General features: G+C 42.6%; 1 protein-coding gene across 1 annotated transcript in view; it reads right to left on the reverse strand.

The window, feature by feature from the left end:
* Positions 1–20,190, reverse strand: part of PTPN14 (protein tyrosine phosphatase non-receptor type 14) — a 163,618-nt gene that overhangs the window by 132,314 nt on the left and 11,114 nt on the right. Inside the window, exon 2 of the mRNA XM_036272478.1 lies at positions 16,352–16,442. The gene's annotated coding sequence lies outside the window, so the exon portion shown is untranslated. The remainder of the gene's footprint in view (positions 1–16,351; positions 16,443–20,190) is intronic.

Raw genomic sequence — 20,190 nt, forward strand, 5'->3', positions numbered from 1 at the left:
TCTGTTGGGCCTGGTTGTTGTTTTCATGCTGACTGTGTAAGAAGCTGAGGTGTGTATACAAAAGCAATTCCCAGCACTTCGGACTACCCTTTGCCAGGACAGCAGTGACCAATGAAACACGCTGCTGTCCCCCCTGGGACAAGTCTAAATGTGTGCGAGGCAGATATTACAGCTGCTGAAACCTAGCATTCCTGTAAATCTGATGATTTATTAGGATATGTTGACTTTCCTGTGGGACATCATTCTTGCCAGATTAGCACCAGGGCAAAACAAACATAAAATGTGGTTTCGCTAAGTGTGTTTGAAGTTCCCCATTACTGAAAGCTTACCGAGGCCATCCACATCGCTACCAGGACGGTACATATTTATTTTCTTTGGGGACAGAATCAAATGGAAACAGAAAGGCAATCTATGTTTGAAAACACTGGACTCACTTTGATCCAAGAAATACACACAGTGAGACAGGCAGGTACTAAGTATCCCATCTAGGAAAATGTTAGTCTTTCCAAATAGAAAAGTCACACACATTCCTTTGGCCTGTGGGGTTCTGGGAGTAATGTGCCACTCTGGCATGCTGATTATTTCGACCTGAAAACAATTAAAACCCAACAAAGTCAAGAAGAGTTTGCTTGTTTTACCTCCCCCTTATCTGCGTAAAGAGATTCAGACAGAAAAATCTGCTTTGGGAAGGGAATCTTAGCCTAGTCACCTTAGCACCTACGAATGAAGTGTGGCAGGCAAAGAATCCAAGCGAAAATCTGTTCCCCAGGCTCCTTTTTTGTGCCCCCTTATTTCTGGGTGGCCCTGCAAGAACCTGCTTACCAAGTGTCCGCTCTTCCTCGCCTACCTGTGCATCGCCTGCCTTGGCCCTCCTTTGTCCAAAATGACATATACCTCATTTTGCTTTGTTGTCTTTGGAATGGTCATGCTTATGTAAATCCCCTGTGGGCACACAGTAAAAATTTTATTTTCTTCAGTTACTTTTCCGAATGCTGTCTGAGTTATTCACCAGCCAGAAGAAGTAAGGGGAAAGGGGTAAGGGGAACCGTTCCCCAGCTCAGACAGGTGCCATCACATCCCACTAGAAAGCAATTCCCATTCCCCAGGCCACCCACCCGTCAGCGCCAGGCATCCTGGGCTCCTAGCTCCCTGCTCTACCCGGCACCCGAGCGCTTCCTCTCCAGCTCCCCCAGCTCCTGTTACTTCTCTCCTCCTGAAGACGCACCTTCTCCTCTTCCTCCTTCTTGGAGGCCCTATTCATCCTTCCAGACCCGGCTCTTTCTTCCTCTGTTAAGGCTGCCTCACGCACCCAGGTCAACGCTCAGTCAGTCCTGCCTCTCAGCCTGCACAGCGGAGGCACTGGGCCTCCACTCCTGCGAAAGCATGGCAGGTGCACTGCTAAGTGTCCCCCAAAGCAAGCTTTATGTACGCATGATAAAATGCATGCTATTTCTTCCTCTCTGAAACCACTATTGCACCAAAACTTGAGGTACCGAAATGGAGAAGGGAGAACCCTTCCATCAAGGTTAAGACCGTTAAAGACAAAATCAGTCTGTAGATGGAATCTAAAGAAGGTGCATGAGATGTGTCCTCCTTGCGTTAAATGGGTGTGTCCTCTAGCCCTTAATGGCATAATTTAAAGTGAAAGTTTTCTCTACTGTCTACACCACGATTAGGAACCTGCTAGTAACTGTTCTACTTCAATAGGAGAAACAGAAAGACCAGTTTTTTGTTTTGTTTTAATTGATTTTAGAGGGGGGGAGGGAGGAAAGGAGGGAGAGAGAGAGAAACACCAATCGGTTGCCTCTTGTTATGTGCCCTGACTGGAAACTGAACCCCTGACCTTCTGGTGATGATGCTCCAACTAACCAAATCACACTGGACAGGGTAAGACTAGTTTTCAAAGAAAAAAGGAGGGAGGGAGGGAGGGAGAGAAGGAGGAAAGGAGGGAGGCGCATGAGATGCTGCTGCTAAGTCAACTCACCAAATTGAATAATAACATAGCTAAAAGAGCTGAAGAAGGAATGATCAGTTAACCACCCACATCCAAAAATGAGCCATAAATTCAATTTGCAAAAACATACCAGCAAAGTAAAATGCATCTTTCTTCTGAGATAAAATGGAAAGGAAAAACAAAAATTGAAAGCAGGGGGCAGAGGGAAGAAAAAACACTTAAAATACACAGAGTTTATAATAAAGTCATCTTTAAAAAACAGGAACTAGTCTGGCTGGTGTGGCTCAATGGTTGAGTGTCGACCCATGCCCCAAGAGGTTGCCAGTTCAATTCCCTGTCAGGACACATGCCCAGGTTGTGGGCCTGATCCCCAATGGGAGGTAGCCAATCAATGTTCTCTCTCATCAATGTGTCTGTCTCTCTCTCCCTCTCACTTCCTCTCTCTGTAAAATCAATAAAGAGAAAAATTTAAAAAGAGGGACCAGCCCTGGCCAGTTTGGCTCAGTGGTTAGAGTGTAGGCGCTCAAACCAAAGAGTCGTGGGTACGATTCTGATCAAGGGCACGTACCTCAGTTGTGGTTTGGTCCCCAGCCCTGGTCGGGGTCATGCAGGAGGCAACCAATCGATGTGTTTCTCTCACTCGCTCTCGCTCTCTCTCTTTCTCTCCCTCCCTTCCTCCTACTCTACCTAAAAATAAATGGAAAAATATCCTTGGGTGAGGATTTAAAAATAAATAAATAAAAAACAGACTTAAAATACAAAGAATTTAAAAGCCTCTTAAAAAAGAAACGTGCTTTGGTATCTTTTCAACACCCCCCCCCCCCCCCCGCCAGCACACAGGTAACTCTGTCTGTCACAGGACGGAGCTGGGTACGGACATCCAGTACTGCTGGGCTTTTTCTCCCCAGGCTGCAGGCCCCGTCTCAGGGAAACAGAGAAGCACCACTTTATGCAACAATGTTAGAGATATTTCTACCAAATGAAAACTGGACTCCAGCCCATCAAAGCCACCAGTTTCTGTTCACCAGTACTAGTAAGAGAGACCTCCTAGGCGGCTTTAGGACAACCGTCTTTAGAACTGGATGAGTTATTTTCCAGAACAACAATATTTTATCTCACTTCTTCATGTATTAAAGTCACTAAGTGGATTTAATGTTGTATTACTGTTCCAAATATAAGCTTTTTCCTTTCCTAGAAAAATTATTATTCTCCATTATCCATTGTGGTAGCTGACGCATTTCACAAAGAATGAAAACAGTAGACAATGATCAAGTGATTTATTTACCAAAAGAGGTTGAATCTTCAGAAATGAATTTCTAATGGGTTCTGTTGAGCCAAAGACGCAAGAGAAACCATCGGAACCATCAAAAATCCCACTGGACCGCTGGGTCAGCTGGGTCCAAGCGGGAGAAAATAAGAATGGGTGGAGTCGTCTGTTATTTGCTCTGTCACAAAACACAATAGCTATTCATTTTATTTTAAGTGAAGTTAAATTCAGCAAAACCGAAACAAAATAGAGGCAACCTTAAAAAGCTCAACTACAAAAAGGGTATAGTCTTCATATTGAAACACAAAGTAAAATAAATGGTAACCTGACAAAAATGTCTTAAGAACGTCTGCCCTGTATACTTCCCTAATTTGGTCAATGCCTTAATTTTAAAAGAAAAAATCCTCAAGAAGCAAGAGGAAAGCAGGTTCCTAGAACAGGACCAACTGTGTTCCTGAATCAAAGCCTTCACCATCCCATTAACACGACCTGATTCTGAGTCCGCTCCCCCGTCCCCATCACTAACTGGGAGCACCCTACACAGTGAATTCTCACTCATGCTTGCTGGTCCACAATCAACTGAAGTAGCTTCCTAATATTTTCTGGACAGTTTGAAGAAAGAAATGTCCAAATAACAGCAAAACCTTAGTTCAGATACTAAAGCACTCTTATTTGCATACTAGGCTAACACTACGTTATTCTTTTTTTTTTAATCCTCACCCGAGGACATCTTTTCCATATTTTGTTCAGATAGAGTGGGAGGGAGAGAGAGAGAGAAACATCGACGTGAAAGGGACACATCGCGCGGTTGCGACCCACACGACCCAACCAGGACCGGGGACAAACTGCAACCGAGGTACGCGCCCCCAGCGGGAACCGAACCCGGGTCTCTCTGGACCGCAGGCCGACGCTCTAACCGCTGAGCCAAACCGGCCGGGGCTACGTTATTCTTATTTACTCATTAAATTGATCCTGCCTAGATTTCTGCCAGGTGATAGAGATCATTGCTCGTATCAGTTTTTTAGTAGCCTGTAGCATGGAATTTCCTTCAAATGAATCCGGATGATCAATAGTCACAAAGAGTTGACTCTCCCCGCTACCCCATGAAATCTTTGCGGTGAGATACAACAAAGCAGGGCTGGCAGACACGAATGAGACCTGCCCATCACTTGGTGGGGGCACCGTGACAAGTGAACAGCTGCAGGAGAGAAGAAAAGGGAATGTGTACGGACCCCAGCACTTACTAGGAGGCCGGGCCTTTGGAGAGGAAATGCCATGGACTCCTTATCTGGACCCAAGTCCTCTTTCCTTTTTGATTCTCTACCAGCTACATCTAAACAGAACTGTTTCAAACGTAGTGACAGTAAAAATGCAAAAAACTTGGAAGGTATAAAAAATGCTTTTGGGTTTATTTATTTCTTTATTTTCTTTATTGATTTTAGAGAGAGAGGGAGAGAGAGACAGAAACATCGATGAGCGAGAACATCGACTGGTCACCTCCTGCAGGCCCCCCACTGGGGATCAGGCCCACCACCTGGGCATGTGCCCTGACCTGGAATCAAACTGGCAACCTCTAGGTGCATGGGTCGGCTCTCAACCACTGAGCCACACTGGCCAAGCAGAATGTTTTTGCTTTAAACCAGACTGGGATAAGCAATGAACTCCAACACTACAGAAAATTCAGAAGCCACTGAGCATGGTGGAAGAAAAGGTTAAAGACGAAGAATTGATCATTTTCAGCGAAACAGAATTCAAACATTCAGGCGCCCAGCAGTGTAGCGGCAGGTGGGAACAGAGTGGGCACAATCCCACTCCGCATCGGGGCCCCCACCACATCCCAATGGTCCTCTTTCCACGCGGGGACAGAGAGCAGGCCCAGTGCAATCCGAGGGCCCCTCCAGCCCCCGTTTACTGCTCTGCATGCCTCATATACTCTCCTCCCTCACTGTGACTTGTTGAGTTTATTGGGATCAGTCTTGTGATTAAGAGTCTTGTAAATAAATACAAAACATTTCACCAGCTCACTCAAATGTTTTACTGCCTGACCTCCTGCTTGGAGGTCACACAGGGAACTGATGAAAAGAATGTCATAAGCATTCTTTTCTACCCACCTGGCCTACATGGTTCTTTACCCCAGGCTAGTGTCTCTTTAAAGACAAAAATGCCTCCCATGCTTTCTGGGACACAAGGGAAAGAAAGCGTCCCCAGTGCCTGCCAGGTCCGCATGCCACTTTGCAGAAGGAGTTGTAGGGAAAGAGTCATCTGTTTTCCTAAGTAGAAGAGAAAACTTCTCTTTGAAAATGGACGTTAAAAATAAATACATAAATAAAGCAGCCAGATGCACTTTTTAAAAGTTTTGCTGAAAAGGCAAGAATCACTACAAGGTCATTGGCACACATGGCATGTTAACAGCATGAAGGAAAAGACCTCTCATACAAATGAATACACGTGTGCTATTTTCATAACGTGTGTGACAGTCCCTTAGTGACAAAAAGGACTTCTCAGCCCCCTACTCTAGCCCAGGTACAGGAAAGGACTTTCTGAACAACACAACTAATACACTTAAAACAGATGATCTTGTAAAGAAAACGTGCATAAACCCAGAGCTGGTGACAGTGTAAGTAGAGAGGCACAGGAAAGAGCAAGAAGCGTTCTATGAGAAATCTACTGGCAGTTAGGAAATTAGGGGCAACACGGATCAGCCGCAAGCTCTTCGCACTTTGTCCGAGGCGCCTGAAACCATGTTTTGGGGTTCTTGTTTGGCTGTTATTTAATATGCAAGAAAATATAAATCAGAAGCTTCTTAGATCCCCCTCCCCCCCACCAAGTATGAGAGATTTCAGATCAGTAATACAGCCTCTTAAAGATGCATAAATAGCTTTAATAGAACACCAAACAGCCAATGTGGGAGTTGGTACAATCGCTACTACGGCACGCTGCTGATTAAATGAGTTTCACCTTTTCAAAACGAGTAGCTTGCAACATGATTGACCAACACAGCCAATTCGACAGGCTCAAATAATTACCTCTGTTCAGAAAAGGAAAAAGCAGAACACAAACATCCAGACCAGCAGAATGAAAGCAAAGAACGCGTAGGCAATTCAGGTTCACGTCAGGTTCTGAAACGAGTTCACTTTCCTAACTACATTTGGCTTAAACCAGCATTTTAAAACAATAGCTAACATTCCTTAAGTCTAAACCAAATGGTGCTAACTGGAGCAGGTTGCTTAGAAGTGCAGTTAGCAGACTCAGGCTATTTGATTTTTTTAAATAAATTTTCAAATTTTTTCATCCTCACCTGAGGTTATGCTTATTGATTTTAGAGAGAGGAGGAGGGGAAAGAGAGAGGGAGAAAAACATTGATGTGAGAGAGAAACATCAATCGGTTGCCTCCCATACCCTCCCCAACTGGGGTTCAACCTGCAACCTCAGTATGTGCCTTTACGGGGAATCAAACCCACAGCCTTCTGGTGCACAGAACGACGCTCCACCCAACGAAGCCACCCAGCCAGGGCAGCAGCCTCAGGCTACTTTAAACAAAGGACTTGAAAAGTACAGGTGAAGACAACCAGAAAAGAAAAAAAATAGCAAGAAAGCTATAAAAACTTTACTAGAAAACGAAGATAACCAGTTGTGAAAATAAATGCACAGTGCTTTTAGTGATTTAATGTGGAACTTTGAATTTAACACAGAATAAAATTGCAGGTGCTATCAATTACATTTAAAATGCCTGACAGGCTCAGCCAGTGTGGCTCAGTGGCTGAGCATCGACCCATGCACCAAGAGGTCACCGGTTCAATTCCTGGTCAGGGCACATGCCCAGGTTGGGAGCCTGATCCCCAGTGGGGGGCATGCAGGAGGCGGCCAATCAATGTTCCCTCTCATCAATGTTTCTATCTCTCTCTCCCTCTTCCTTCCTTTTCCTCTAAAATCAATAAAGGAAAAAAAAAATTTTTTTAATTAAATAAAATGCCTGACAGGTAAGACACAGGAAAAAGAAGGCAGCCCTTAGGCCTATTAAGAAGCAAGGAAATATCAACACAAGATTTTTTTTCTTTTCATTGCAATGGCGATGAGGAGCTGACTGCACACCAAGTAATGAAAATTGCTTTTCGTTACTCAATCACAGTTATGTGGAGAGCTTACAGAAGATGACTGAGCTGTTAATCCTTGGGTGATCCTGACATTTTTACTGTAAAGAATCAGGGACAGGCATGATCCATCTTTCTAGAGGCGGTGTGACCTTGGACCTCGCATTCAAAGGTCAGTCTCTCAGAGGAGCACATCGACTGCCCACTTCCCCCCATCTTCCCATTTTCCTTATGCTAGACTTTCCTAACCAAGAATGAACCCAGAGTAATTGCTTAACGGGCTCCATGGATGCGGATTGGGGCCCTGAGGGCAGTGTCTGTGACAGAATCCAGGGCAATGGGAGCCCAGGCGTCCGGCAGCTGGTGCTAGGAGCCCCGGCTACAGCCACAGAGCCGGGAGCCTCCCCTCCTGCTGGGCCGACCAGAAGCATCCTGGCTCCGGCTGTGGAGCCAGCAGCTGGGACTCTCACAGCTCAGAACTGAAGCACGGATCCTGACATCCTACGGGAACATCGATTCCTGGTGCGGGGCTAACTGATTTACAAACCAATTTCCGGAACCAAACTTTGATAAAGTCGACCTAGAAGTGAAAATAGCACACGTTTCAAGGCAGTAAAAGGGAAAGAATGGCAATTTGTATCAGTAAGAACAAACTGTGTGTGTGTATGTGTGTCCATTTGTGTGTGTGTGTAATGAAAAAACAATGATTTTTGGTTAAATTAAAATCCAAGAACTTGGAATGGGAAGTAAGCAACATAAGGTGTGCTTTTAAAGACAGGAAAGGGCCCTGGCCGGTTTGCGAAGCGGTTAGAGCATTGGCCCACGTACCAGAGAGTCCTGGGTTCAGTTCCCGCTAAGGGCACATACCTCAGTTGCGGTTTGTCCCCGGACCTGGTTGGGGTTGTGTGGGTGGCAGCCACTCAATGTGTCTCTCTCACATCAATGTTTCTCTCTATCTTTTCCTCCCTCTCTCCCTCCGTTATATCTGAGGATGAATGCAGAAATGTCCTCGGGTGAGAATTTAAAAAATAAGGAAGGAAGGAAGGAAGGAAGGAAGGAAGGAAGGAAGGAAGGAAGGAAGGAAGGAAGGAAGGAAGGAAGGAAGGAAGGGGGGAGGGAGGGAGGGAGGGAGGAAGGGAGGGAGGGAAGGACTCAAAATATAGCAGGATAAAAAGAGAGAGAGACAATACATACACTGTGAAATGTATTTTTCCAGACCACTCTCCTGTCCGGCAACCCCTACACCTCAGCAACAGCTCTGCCTAGAAATCACTGACCCATCTCCCAATCTTCTCTCACCTCTCTCCTCTATCACCTATTGCTTTCTCTGAAATACCCCTGAGCATCTCCAATTATTTCAAAATAAGTTATGAAATTCTCAAAACACCCATGTAACACGCGTAAGCTGCAAAGAAATCTGCCGTGGATGGGCTGTCAGGAAACCTAAACCCCTGGAGAAGATGTCGCAATGCCCATGAGGCTACAAGTCACAGCTCAGGTCAAGCAAAGAGGCTCATGCGCAACAGACAGCGACGCAAACACACTTCCAGGGCCCGCACAGTGACAGCAACACCGGACATCGTGAGACGGGGAAGAGACTTGGAAGTGATGTCGGTGCGTCACAGAAGGTAATGCTCTGCAGGGGGCACCAGCGCACAGCAGGACATGCATCCCAGTCACAGTACAGAGAAACGGCTGCCCAACTCCTCTCACCCGGTGCGTTCCAGGGCAGCACCTAACACTGTCGGAAATGACCTCAACGATCAGGGTGAAGTGCTGAAAATACATCCAAATGAAATTAAGAATAATTTAGATAAACGCAGTAACGTGCAGACTGCCTACATTACAGTCCCATTTTATGTAGGAAGGACCAGGGCTACATACCACAGAATCCTTCAAATAAAATGAACTATCACTGCAAAAAAAAAATTTTTTTTTTCTTGTTCTTTTACATTTCATATTTAAATAAGCTCCTTGAATCTTTTCCTGGACAAAAATAAATCAGACAACTAGTAGTTTCTCTGCGAAGAGGAACAGCACAGAGCTTGCTTTCTTTGCCTGACCACACATTCAACCGCAGAGTCGGAGCAAAAACTTTGGTTGAACTATTGAATTTTCAAAGAAGCGGGGAGCTAGGAACCTGAAAATCATATTCTACTAGACCAACTAACTCCCAATGACGACGAGGAAACTGAGTCACGAGTGGCTAAGTACCTTGCCAAAACCCAAAATAGCTAATTAGTGGCAGAAGTAGGACTCAAGTTTCTGAAATTCCACAGGAGTGCACTTTCCACCAGGCGACGAGGGGGGAGGGCTGGAGAGTTCGCAAAAATTCAAAGTGGCCTTGGCCCATTACACATCTGCCCAGAGTGGTTTCATCTTACATGGCCTCAGGGACTCTCATGTAACAAGCTAGAGTCACTTCACAATGGTGCTGCCTTTTTAATGGGTAGTTGCTTTTTTAGACATATGTGTGATCAAAGTGATTAAAATCAAGACGGAGTTAAAGTGTACACATACCAAATACCATTCGAAGAAGTCACTATTTGGCTTTCTAGGTCAAAGAGTAATACTATATGGAAAAATATCCTTTTAATGTAGGTAATCACCGGTAAAAATATGCACTATAGGAGACTACCTTTAGAATCTGCTTCCTAACAACTCCAGGTCCCCAGACACTAAAAGGAAAAACATATATAAAGAGCTAGCTTTCGCAGAGAAGAAGGTCTTTGAACACCACTCCCAGAAACAAAATAGATTACTCTCCAGGATTGACTGGCCCACACACAGCACGGAGGAGCGGCCCTTGTGATTGGCAAAACATTTGAAAATCCAGAAATTCTGAGGTTGGTTTGTTGTTAGTGGTGTTTTTTTTTTCCTTTAAGCCTGGGATGTGTGGGGTAAAAATGGTAAGTGATAGAAAAAGTAGGAAATAAGAAAAGAAAGTAAGTGATGCAATAGTACACCGAGTAGCCCTGGCCAGTTTGGCTCAGCGGTTAAAGCGTCGGCCTGCGGTCCGGAGAGACCCGAGTTCGGTTCCCGCTAAGGGCACGTACTTCGGTTGCAGTTTGTCCCTGGCCCTGGTTGGTCATGCGGGTGGCAGCCACTCGATGTGTCCCTTCACATCGATGTTTCTCTCTCTCTCTCCCTTCCTCTCTCTCCCTCCCACTCTATCTGTACAAAAAATGGAAAAATATCCTCGGGTGAGGATTAAAAAAAAAAAAAAAATAGTACACCGAGTAAGGGCACACAGGGAAAGGTAAAAGGTGGACCTTATCCTGGAAAAGCAAGAAAGCCCTGCCTTCCGCAGAGGAACAGTCTCCTCCTCACATAAGAATCAGACCAGATGTTTCAGAAAACCCGGAGGTTTCTGTCTGGGTGCAAACAGAAGCTTCCGTCTACATACCGGGTCAGGTCTTTGCTTTGCCTCTCAAGGAACTTGATCTGATGAGTTCAACCGGGAGTGACAAGTACCAACTGAGCAATTATACCAAGAAGCCTAATTGTCAAGAGGACTCAGCTCATTCTCAACCTCAAAGGACTAATGTCTGGGCAAATCAGGTTAGCATGCAAAAATTCTGAATAATGGGAATCAAGTCACCCTGTTGGAACAAAGCAAGGCTAGCGTTGCATGCATTGTTACTTTGGTTGCCTATTCAGGGTGCCTTCAAACATTAGTTACATATTTAACTTTTGTTGGTAGCATTCCTTTTCATTAACCAAAAAATCCTCAGGATAATAATATTTCCTTCTGGCAGGTACATCCAAGATTCCAAAGAGTCATGTAGTTAAAAAGTGGACTGGATTTTGCAGTAGCGCAGAATGCATGCTGAGGAATAAATCCTTCTCCAAACACAACCAATCGAGTAGGAGAATCTAAAAGGCAGTTGGGGAAAGCAGTTAAGCCAAGCTTACAGTTTGTCAGCCAAATGCAGTTTGGTGGCTTTTTGAATTTTTTTTTCTCTTCATAGCTTTATTCCCCCCCCAAAATAAAATCTGCAACCAACATTTAAAAATCAATAAAGTACACATAAAAATGAATAGTTACAATATTGAAAATGCTAACATTGATAAGCACTTCTTCTAATGCTCAATTAATCAAAATTTACTGAGCACCTACCAAGGGCAAATAATGGAATAAAGACCTTGACATCAAGTCAACAACATCTAATAATAAATACTTAATATTAATCTGCAAAATAAAACAGTGACTCAATATGAGTCTTACAAATTATAAAATCTGGCAGCATGTAAACTGGACAATCCTTGGAAGAATAGCTCTGCCAACAAAGAACATAAAAATGTGTACATTATTTTATGTGATGCATTAATCCTTCTTTTAGAAATTCAGCCCAAAGGGATAATCAGAAAGACATTACCTGTACAAAGATATTAGTGGCATTTTAGTTAAATAACCAATATCCCTGAAAATAACCCAAAGAATCAATAAATGAAAATTGTTCATTTTAATATATCAAGTCAGTGAATTTATTATATTTCCATTAAATTTATACATACATTATGAATGACTGTGTAGAAACAGAGAAAAGTGTGCCTAAAAGGATAAATGTGGGGAAAAAAACAGAGTAAAAAGTATTCTCTTGGCCCCTGCCAGTGTGGCTCAGTTGGCTGGAGCATCGTCCTGCACACCAAAAGGTGGCAGGTTCGATTCCCAGTCAGGGCACATACCTAGGTTGTGGGTCCGGGCACCTATGGAAGGCAACTGATTGATGTCTCTCTCTCTCTTTCTCACTCTACCCCCCTAAAAATCAATAAACTTTTTTAGAAGTTAAAAACATTTTGTAAGGATTCTCTCAATATATTATTCTATTTGAATAGTATTCGATCTTTAGGACCTGATTATAGCTATACAGTTAACACAAGGTTTGGAAAGAATATACGAACGCAGTGAGTGGGAGGATAACTGGTGTGAAGACACCTGAGAACGGAAGCATGGCTGTTCTACAAATGAGCTTCAGTGTGATGCCCACAGGAGCCAAGAATGATGGGTCCTAACCGCCATGTGATGGACACCTGATCACAGCAAAGTCTGTGTCTGCGAGACCAAGGTCATCAAAAAGCAAAGGATAGAGGATGAGGGGTCACTCACCATGATGGCTGCCCCCCAAATGTACTGGTATTTGACAACCAAGCACACCAGCAAAACAGGCGCGTCCCTTGGGGATCTGCCGCAAGGAGGCATGAGGGAAATGCCCGGGTTTTTGCCACTGCCCTCCTGAATGGGGGGGGGGGGGGGGGCTGGGTGCTCTGTGGGGCTAGGGTCTCATTTATGAGCGCTGATCCTATTCAGAGGGCCTCCACCCTCATGACCTAATCACCTCCCAAATGACACACAGGCCTCCTGTCACCATCCCCTTTAGGGATTACAATTTCAATGTCTTTGTTGGGGTGGGGCACATTCAGACCACAGCACCACAAAAGTGACGGCACTGGGAAGCCAACATACAGGCTACGAGGAAAGAAAAGTGGAACAGAAATGAGCAAGTCCAGGAGAGTAGACAAGGTAACACCATCTGATTTGGGACAACACTGCGCAGGGTCCCACATGTGGGAACATCCCACCCCAGACCTAAAAGTCAAATACACATACATTTTACACCCTCTGTCTGCCTCAATGCTCCCAACATACAGAATTCAGTGACACGAAACACACCACAGGGTAAACACTTCTTTTGTCTTTAAAACTATTAGCAGTTTAAGAAAATGTTTACAGTGAGCATGACAACTTTTGAGAAGAGTCCAGTAGGAATCTTCTTTGTATAAATTCAACCTAGATATGTAACAATTCAATATAAACAAGCTTTGTAATTTAATGCACTGCATTTTATTTAAAAAAATTTTTTTTGCCTTTATTGATTTTAGAGAGAGAGAAAGGGAGAGAGAGGAAGTGAGAGGGAGAGAGAGATAAACATTGATGAGAGAACATCGACTGGCCACCTCCTGCATGTCCCCCACTGGGAACTGGGCCCACAACCTGGGCATGTGCCCTGATCGGGAATCGAACCGGCGACCTATTAGTGCATGGGTCGACACTCAACTACTGAGCCACACCAGTGGGACTAATGCACTGCATTTTAAAATGTCTTGTTCTACACTTGGTTTCTTCTATATTAACATAAAGCATCCTCATTCTCACTATGCCTCAGAATCCAGTTTTCCTAAAATTTCCCTATTATAAAACACCATAAACAATGGGTCTTCTTCATCCAAAAGAAATCTGCAACAAAGTCTAAGAAGACTTACACAAAATGAAGTTAAATTGAAATAAGAAACCATGCCAGGAGCAAAAATCTCAAGACTTTCAGGGCAAATCTATCCAAATTCATAATTCATCAACACTATATAGTACTCTGAATACACTTTTTAACATTCTGCAATCAGCAACTGCTGTTCAAATAAACTCGGGTTCACACACTAATGTCTGGTTCACGCATCAACTTGCTTCTCACACACTTGGACTTGCTTCCCGCCGAGCTGTAATATTTCTTACAAGCTTCACCAGTCTGTTTCTCAAAACACAGAGTGGATTTCTCAGTACCAAGGATTTTTGACATTCCTCCGCTAAATGAGGTAGGAGGCATTTGCACTCCAATGGCAGTTGCAAAATCCAACAGTCATTCCCAAAGGCCAGAACCGCTTCCCATCCCAGTACACACACACACACACACACACACACACACACACACACACACAGCCGATTCTGCCTGCAGGGCCTGAAGATCTCTCTTATCTCCTTCTGCAAGTGTTTCTGCCTTTGCTATGAAATCTCAAAACCTCACGTGAGGAAACAGAACTAAGGATACTTGTGGGAATGTCTAGATGCCACGATTTCTAAGCAGCAGCCAAAGAGCAATGTGGCAGCCGACAATGTGACACTTTGTAAAGTAAACCGAGTGAGAGGATACAGTTGGTAATAAAAAGTTTTCATTTACAGTTTGAGGGGGAAAACTGTAGGAAAGACTGGTACAGTATTTTCTGCTATATAAACCAAACAGCAATAGGTGAATCTGAAAACCATGGAATTAGAGACATCCCATGTTAGGCAAGAGGACAATAAATAAATCCCCTCTCCTAAGACTTGAAAATATGCAATAAAATTCAGCAGTCGGAGTAAGTTCAGCCACTCACCCAGGTGGATAGTAGTAATTACCATGATTTGATTCAGATAAAAGTTAAAACCTCAAACCAAGTCGGTGTTGTGTTTTTACTTTTTTCACTGTTTTATTTTAAAGGCAGGATAAAGATGTACTTAGGAAACAGCCTACTGAGAAAAATATGGATCTGAGAAAACAGGATAAAAATGAGTAATTTTACAATGACTTTGAGAAACAACAAAAGAAAATTATAGGTGGCCCTTGTTTTATTCACTAATAGATGAATAACAATAGAATTTGTTCTAACTTTTTATTTTAAAATACCATCATTACTATAATTACAAAAATGAAGCTGTAAACAATGCTGAAACTAACAAAATGAAAGCTGCGAACCCAGCAGCAGGACAGGAGGAAGGCTGCATACTTAAATATTGATGATGGTGCTATAAACTGATAGTCTTTGGAGGGAGCAATCTGGCCATATGTAATTAGATCCACCAACAACTCATGCCCTTTGACCCAGAAAGCCAACTTTGGAAACCATTATCCCCAGAAATACTCTCCAAGTAAATACATGTAATTTGTTCAACAACATTTAGAGCAATGCTATTTATAAGTGTTAAAATTAGAAACAAACCAAATACCAAGCCATAGGGGAATAGTTAAGTCAATGATAGTATAAAAGATGGGATTATCCCAGCCCTTTATTCCCTTCCTGTCATACATCCCATCCGAGTCCGTGACTGGCCTGGAAATCCTGTGGGGTGAGTGCAGGTCCCCAACTCTGATTTGGGGCGTGGCCAGGTGATGCACCTTGGCCAATGAGATGTGAGCAGACTGCATGTTTGCCGTCTCCAAGAAGCAGCCTTAAATGAGAATGCAGCCCTGACTGGTTGGCTCAGCAGTTAGAGCATCGGCCTGCACACCAAAGGGTCTCGGGTTCAACTCCCAGTCAAAGGCACATACCTGGGCTGCAGGTTTGATCCCCAGCCCCTGTTGGGGTTGTGTGGGAGACAACCAACTGAGGTGTCTCTCTCACATTCATGTTTCTCTCCCCCCTCTTCCACTGCATCTAAAACTTAATGGGAAAATATCCTCAGGTGACGATTAACATAAAATAAATAAAAATTAAAAAATAGAATCAAATAAATAAGACTGTATGTTTCTCACTATATCCTGCCCTCAGCCACCAGAACATCAAGACCCAGGTAGGGGCTGCCCTTCAGCCTAGGTTCCCAAATAAGAAGACATGTGGAGCTAAACAGAGTCCAGTCGAGCCACCAAGAGCCACAACACATCCACAGAAGTCCCACAACACACACAAAGAGTAACTGTTCGTTATTGTAAGTGGTTCTCAACCTGGGGGTCGAATGACCTTTTCACAGAGGACGCCTAAGACCATTGGAAAACACATATTTCCAATGGCGACTCATAACAGTAGCAAAATTACAGTTATGAAGTAGCAACGATAATAATTTTATGGTTGGGGGGTCACCACAACATAAGGAATTGTATTAAAGGGTCACGGCATTAGGAAAGTTGATAACCACTGCACTAAGATGTTGGAAACCTTTTTGTTATCAAAGCAAAGACTAACACAATCATCATCAAAATGCAACAAGTTAGCTGATGAAGAAAACATACTGTGACCAAGCAGAATACTGTGCAGACACCAATGACATCTCTATAAAATGAGGCAAACAAACAAGCACCAGAAATTAACTTAGAACGATGTGATAGTTTCTAATTATTTCTTTTTGTCAATGAATTACTCAGATGTATCTTTCATTCCAACTTAAATGCTACCTTTTTAAAAATGTATTTTTCAATAATTCTATACATATCATATTCATAATAGAAATAATTCTATCTAACACATTTTTTTTTTCTGCTCCAAATGATGTAAGGGTTAACCAACACTTACGCCAAAAGTGAATCGCGTGTGTCAGTATTCGGCCTCTGAATGTATGAATTTAGGGCTCATTAATTCTTCTGGCAAACCACACTGGGAGGAACTGTAAAAGAAACAAAAAACAAAAGCCAGAGTGATTTGCTGGGATAATCGAGTTCCTAGTCATCAAAGCAAGATCTGACAGAATATCGGCTATCTGAAAATAAAGTTGTGTTACCTTTGAATTTAACTTTATGACCTGTGCTTAAAATTCCATTGTGTTTGTATTATTCAAGAATCATAAAAATATTCATCATAACAAGCAACCTCACTCATGGAAACTTATCCTAAAATAAAATCAACAACTAGTAATGTGAAGATTCTCATTATCATCTTCCATGGGATAGCAAGAAATGCAAAGGTATGTGTTTTTAATAATAAAAAAATAACAAAGATTTATACAATATCAATTATATGCAGATATATGAAAATATTAATTATAAGGACATTAAGTATGAAAAGCATGCATATATGTGAAGTATATAAAACCACAATTACGAAAATGTGTCTACAGAAGAACAAAGGCTAAAAAATATGAAAAAAATGTTTAAATAGCTAGATTCAATTTGTGGATAGACTTTTACCAATTTTTTTAAAGTATTGTTGAGTATATTGAGAGAGAAGGGTCTGATGCTTTAACAAAATCTGATCTTGCTATAAATACATCAAGATCTCTGTTAAAAATCAACCAGAAGTGTGCTTACGGTCTCTTGAAAATCAATGTGTGGTAAATATCTGCCTAATTTAGGCAACCTTGAATTACTAAATGAAGTATATCAAGCATAATTTCATTGTTGGTTTTTTTTCTCTTCTCATATACAATCAATGTTTTTTTAAATTAAACTTATTGGTCAATAATTATGTAAGTTTCAAGTGTACAATTCTGTAATACATCATCTGTGGAACTGCAATTTCATCATTTTTTGATAACTTGAGATCATTCTCAGGAACATCAGTTACTGTACTATATTCCCTAATTCAAAGGTAATACCAGCCAGTGCTAGAGAGAAGCATGCACACCCTATTCAGACAATGAATGAATAAAAACTGCTGCTGATCGGTTCCAGGTAGTGTTTTCTCTTTCACCTTTGAGAGGCAGTGATGCAGTGGTTCCAAGCACAGGCTCTGAATCCACACCCAGATCTGAGTCTCAGCTCCATCACTGACTAGTATTTGCATGCCAATGGTGTTACATAGTAAACCAGTATTTACTAGTCCTAAGATGTTGTCTGCCTCAGCCTCCCTAAGCCCTCATTTTCTCATCCATAAAGTAAGCCTTGAAGAGTGCTTACTTCACAGGGTTGTTGCAAGGATCAAAAAGATAATCCACTTAAAGTGCTTGACAAAGTACTTGCACACGGTAAGTGGTAACTACATGCCCACTAATAATATTAGTCTCTGTCTGCTGGTCACCTAAGGTGTCATCAAGCTTGCTGCTTACCATCACCAATAACAATTTCTAATTTCTCTCTCTACCCCTGTTCCCCAGTCCTACGAGGCATCACACACGAACGAGAGCTCCCAGGAATGGTCTGAAAACCATCTACAACAGTGCTATCCAAAAAATATATAATGCGGTTCACAAACGCAAGCCACATCGGTAATTCTAAATTTTCCAAGAACCACACTGAAAAATCAAAACAGAATCAGAAAAGTTAATTTTAATAACAGACTTTGTTTAACTTAATATATCCAAAACATTATCTCAACATATAATCAATTTAAACAGTTACAATGAGGTATGTTACCTTCTTTTTTTGTACTAAGTCTGCAAAGTCTGGCGTGTGTTTAATACAGCATGTCTCAACTCGAACTAGTCACATTTCAAATACTGAATGGTCACATGGGACCAGCAGGTATATTATTAGTTTATTCTTCAAAAGATTTTGACCACGGAACCTCAACTGATGGTTGCATAAAAGAAAAGATAAAATTAAAAGAAGCTTGCACAGCCCTGACCGGTTTGGCTCAGCGGTTAGAGCGTCGGCCCATGGACCGGAGAGTCCCAGGTTCGGTTCCCATTAAGGGCACGTACCTCGGTTGCAGTTTGTCCTGGGCCTCGGTTGGGGTTTTGTAGGTGGCAACCACTCGATGTGTGTCTCTCACATCGATGTTTCTCTCTCTCTCTTCCCCACTCTCTCCCTCCTGCTCTATCTGAAGATAAATGCAAAAATATCCTCGGGTGAAGATAAAAAAATTTTTTTTAAAAAGAAGCTTGCATAGACTTCTGGGCTGAGTGTCACGGTTAAGAACTTGAGCTGTGCCTGGCTAGTGTGGCTCAGAGGTTGAGTGTCGACCCATGTACCAAGAAGTCGCCAGTTCAATTCCCAGTCAGGACACATGCCCAGGTTGTGGGCCAGATCCCCAGTGGGGGGTATGCAGGAGGCGGCCAATCGATGTTTCCATTTCTCTCTCTCCCTTCCTCTCTCTAAAATCAATAAAGAAAAAAATATTTCTTTTTTAAAAGAACTTGAGCTGTGGGGTCAGAGAGAACGGGTTCAAATCCCTCTTCTTCCATTACTACCTGGGAGACTTCAACAAATAACCACTTTTAACATTTATATTTCTCAAGGATACGCAAGAGATAAAAATAACATCTCTTTCAAAAGGCTGCTATGAGTGCAAAGGCTGTTGAGGTTCCCAGACACGGAGCTCTGCTCTGTCAAAGGTCAGAAATGGGAGTGGGAAAAATTGATGAAGGAAATACTGAGCAAATTAGCTTCGGAAAATAAAGAGGCTGGAGAAAAACTGTTCGTGTTGCAGCCACAATGCCTTTGTTAAATGCCCAGTTACACAAAACAATGTACACAGTGGCAGCTATTTAAAAAATAATTGCAATGGCATTTCTAAAGCCCTCCGTGATTTATACCTCCCTGCCCTGCATGCTTCCTTCTTGGCAGTATTATCGGCAAGGGGGGAGGAGGGCTGATGGCCAGAATTTGGAGAAGCAAGGTTTTCCAGTCGTGTAGATATGAACCATGCCCTCCGGCCTCAATCAAACAGGCTACTGAATATATCTGGGTCTGTAGTACCTCAAACTTAATCTGTACGTTATTCTTCACTGTACTACAAATACATGAAGTTAGACTAAGGGTTTCCTGTCCCCAAAATATTCCCTGAAAATTGGTTTTGTGAATAAATTCCTGATATTTTAAACTTGCTCTTGTTCTGTGTTACGCCCCGTCCCCCAAAAAACTCCAATAAATTTTTTTTTTTAAGTTAGTCTGGTAATGAAGACTCGAAATGTTTAAAGTCTCTAATACAGGAATCTTCTAAACTGAGCTTTTTCTAGAAAGTATTCTATATACTTCTAGTGTCCCTTGAGGTTATATGTGTTTCATAAAATCAAATAAAAAGAACAATAAGTCCTTACAGTAGTGAATTCGGTTTTGACAGGCTATGGTTCGCTGCAAGCTTCCTTGGAATCTTTAATACGCTCACATACACAGACTGGAAACTGCTATGCTCAGTAGTGTTGTAAGTCTACGAAGGAGAAAAGTAACAACGCAAGTTGAAAATCAAATGCCAACGAGACAGCCCTAATTATCCCATTGAAACAGACACCTCTGCACCGAGTGCCTGGCCTGGGGTACTGTGCTCTGCGCCTTTCTCCTTTTATCCCCGATTGTGAATCCACATACAGTGATCCCCTATCGGAATCCTCCAAACGGAGAGACGTTATTAGAAAGGGAGGGAAGAAGGGAGGAGAAAGGACTGCAGGAGGGAAGAGAGAAGGAGGGAGGAAATTTCTTTACCTAACTTAGTAAGTGTAACCATCACTCCATATTCACAGGGAAAGCTAAAATACCTAA

This window comes from Molossus molossus, unplaced genomic scaffold, assembly GCF_014108415.1.
Source record: "Molossus molossus isolate mMolMol1 unplaced genomic scaffold, mMolMol1.p scaffold_m16_p_20, whole genome shotgun sequence".
In the NCBI taxonomy this organism is placed as follows: domain Eukaryota; kingdom Metazoa; phylum Chordata; class Mammalia; order Chiroptera; family Molossidae; genus Molossus; species Molossus molossus.